At 55.8% G+C, this 2,500-nt stretch overlaps 6 non-coding genes across 6 annotated transcripts in view; all 6 read right to left on the bottom strand.

Moving 5' to 3' along the window:
- Positions 1-299: 299 nt before the first annotated feature.
- Positions 300-371, bottom strand: trnae-uuc. The gene has a single exon. It is a non-coding gene; the product is annotated as a tRNA-Glu (tRNA).
- Positions 372-583: 212 nt separating this feature from the next.
- Positions 584-656, bottom strand: trnar-acg. Its single transcript has one exon. It is a non-coding gene; the product is annotated as a tRNA-Arg (tRNA).
- A 193-nt stretch (positions 657-849) lies between these two features.
- trnah-gug lies at positions 850-921 on the bottom strand. Its single transcript has one exon. It is a non-coding gene; the product is annotated as a tRNA-His (tRNA).
- A 749-nt stretch (positions 922-1,670) lies between these two features.
- Positions 1,671-1,743, bottom strand: trnar-acg. Its single transcript has one exon. It is a non-coding gene; the product is annotated as a tRNA-Arg (tRNA).
- Positions 1,744-1,936: 193 nt separating this feature from the next.
- trnah-gug lies at positions 1,937-2,008 on the bottom strand. Its single transcript has one exon. It is a non-coding gene; the product is annotated as a tRNA-His (tRNA).
- A 465-nt stretch (positions 2,009-2,473) lies between these two features.
- trnae-uuc overlaps positions 2,474-2,500 on the bottom strand; it is a 72-nt gene continuing 45 nt past the window's right edge. Inside the window, exon 1 of the tRNA in view lies at positions 2,474-2,500. This exon is cut by the window's right edge and continues 45 nt beyond it. This is a non-coding gene — a tRNA (tRNA-Glu).

The raw sequence follows: 2,500 nt of genomic DNA, 5'->3' as shown, positions 1-2,500 counted from the left end.
CAAACACCCGCCTCGACCCACAGGCACCAATCCACAAATGGCCAAACGCTGACGTTTCCCTGCCTCTCGGCACACATGTGCGTGTGAAAGAGTTGGAGTGATGCTGAAGGCTGGGAAAAGCAGCTGAAGAAGGGCACGGTTGGCAAAGCTGAAGGAGACAGTCTTTAGCCATGTGAAAGGTGTCCAGCAGGTGAAGGAGAGCCCATGCAGGTGGAGACAGACTGCACTGTTGGGGGGCAATGCCTTAAGCCGAGGGCTCTACTGGTAAGGAGCCCACATTGACGGGAAGGCAAAAGCGCTTCCCATACCGGGAGTCGAACCCGGGACGCCTGGGTGAAAACCAGGAATCCTAACCGCTAGACCATATGGGAGGAGGCACTCTGCCACCGTCTTGTAGAAAAGCAAAGGCGCGCATGCATTTGTGCTAGACTGAAAGGAGTGTGACTGAGGTCCGGGAGCGACTGACTGGCTTTTGACGAGAGAGTACATGTAGACAAACTGAAGGCCGCGGCAAATCTACTGGCCAGCAGAGGGCAGAAGGCCATCGTGGCGGTCCTCCCGGCGCGGGGTCAAAAGTTGCCGCCGAGCCAGCCAGGAGTCGAACCTAGAATCTTCTGATCCGTAGTCAGACGCATTATCCATTGCGCCACTGGCCCTGACAAAACCAGCTGACTAGCATGCGATCAGTGTGTTTCCAGAGACGATGCGACAGCAGCACAGTTCGCAGAGCTGCATTCTTCCATTCTTCCGAAGCCTCAAGAAAAGAGATGAGCCGACATGGCGAGGTCCAGCTTTGCACACCCACTTTTTCCTGGGCTTGAGGGCAATAATCCAGAAATGTGCAAAAGCTGCCGTGACCCGGATTCGAACCGGGGTTGCTGCGGCCACAACGCAGAGTACTAACCACTATACGATCACGGCTAACCACGGGCTGCGTGCTCTTCCGGCCACAGTAAAGCTCCTCTCTCAGAGTGCGTGCTCTGTGACCAGCCTTTGACGAGTTTCGCGCTGGCTCCTCTGAGCACTCCTCGGCTGCAGTTTCCACTCCGTAAACGAGTTGTGTGTGCTGCTAATTTGCAGAAAACACCAAACACCCGCCTCGACCCACAGGCACCAATCCACAAATGGCCAAACGCTGACGTTTCCCTGCCTCTCGGCACACATGTGCGTGTGAAAGAGTTGGAGTGATGCTGAAGGCTGGGAAAAGCAGCTGAAGAAGGGCACGGTTGGCAAAGCTGAAGGAGACAGTCTTTAGCCATGTGAAAGGTGTCCAGCAGGTGAAGGAGAGCCCATGCAGGTGGAGACAGACTTTACTGTTGGGGGGCAATGCCTTAGGCCGAGGGCTCTACTGGTAAGGAGCCCACATTGACGGGAAGGCAAAAGCGCTTCCCATACCGGGAGTCGAACACGGGCCGCCTGGGTGAAAACCAGGAATCCTAACCGCTAGACCATATGGGAGGAGGCACTCTGCCACCGTCTTGTAGAAAAGCAAAGGCGCGCATGCATTTGTGCTAGACTGAAAGGAGTGTGACTGAGGTCCGGGAGCGACTGACTGGCTTTTGACGAGAGAGTACATGTAGACAAACTGAAGGCCGCGGCAAATCTACTGGCCAGCAGAGGGCAGAAGGCCATCGTGGCGGTCCTCCCGGCGCGGGGTCAAAATTTGCCGCCGAGCCAGCCAGGAGTCGAACCTAGAATCTTCTGATCCGTAGTCAGATGCGTTATCCATTGCGCCACTGGCCCTGACAAAACCAGCTGACTAGCATGCGATCAGTGTGTTTCCAGAGACGATGCGACAGCAGCACGGTTCGCAGAGCTGCATTCTTCCATTCTTCCGAAGCCTCAAGAAAAGAGATGAGCCGACATGGCGAGGTCCAGCTTTGCACACCCACTTTTTCCCGGGCTTGAGGGCAATAATCCAGAAATGTGCAAAAGCTGCCGTGACCCGGATTCGAACCGGGGTTGCTGCGGCCACAACGCAGAGTACTAACCACTATACGATCACGGCTAACCACGGGCTGCGTGCTCTTCCGGCCACAGTAAAGCTCCTCTCTCAGAGTGCGTGCTCTGTGACCAGCCTTTAACGAGTTTCGCGCTGGCTCCTCTGAGCACTCCTCGGCTGCAGTTTCCACTCCGTAAACGAGTTGTGTGTGCTGCTAATTTGCAGAAAACACCAAACACCCGCCTCGACCCACAGGCACCAATCCACAAATGGCCAAACGCTGACGTTTCCCTGCCTCTCGGCACACATGTGCGTGTGAAAGAGTTGGAGTGATGCTGAAGGCTGGGAAAAGCAGCTGAAGAAGGGCACGGTTGGCAAAGCTGAAGGAGACAGTCTTTAGCCATGTGAAAGGTGTCCAGCAGGTGAAGGAGAGCCCATGCAGGTGGAGACAGACTGCACTGTTGGGGGGCAATGCCTTAAGCCGAGGGCTCTACTGGTAAGGAGCCCACATTGACGGGAAGGCAAAAGCGCTTCCCATACCGGGAGTCGAACCCGGGA

The sequence above is a fragment of the Alosa sapidissima genome, chromosome 10, assembly GCF_018492685.1.
Source record: "Alosa sapidissima isolate fAloSap1 chromosome 10, fAloSap1.pri, whole genome shotgun sequence".
NCBI lineage: Eukaryota > Metazoa > Chordata > Actinopteri > Clupeiformes > Clupeidae > Alosa > Alosa sapidissima.
Note: the sequence above shows the minus strand (reverse complement) of the source record. Positions and strands in the feature narration are given on the sequence as shown.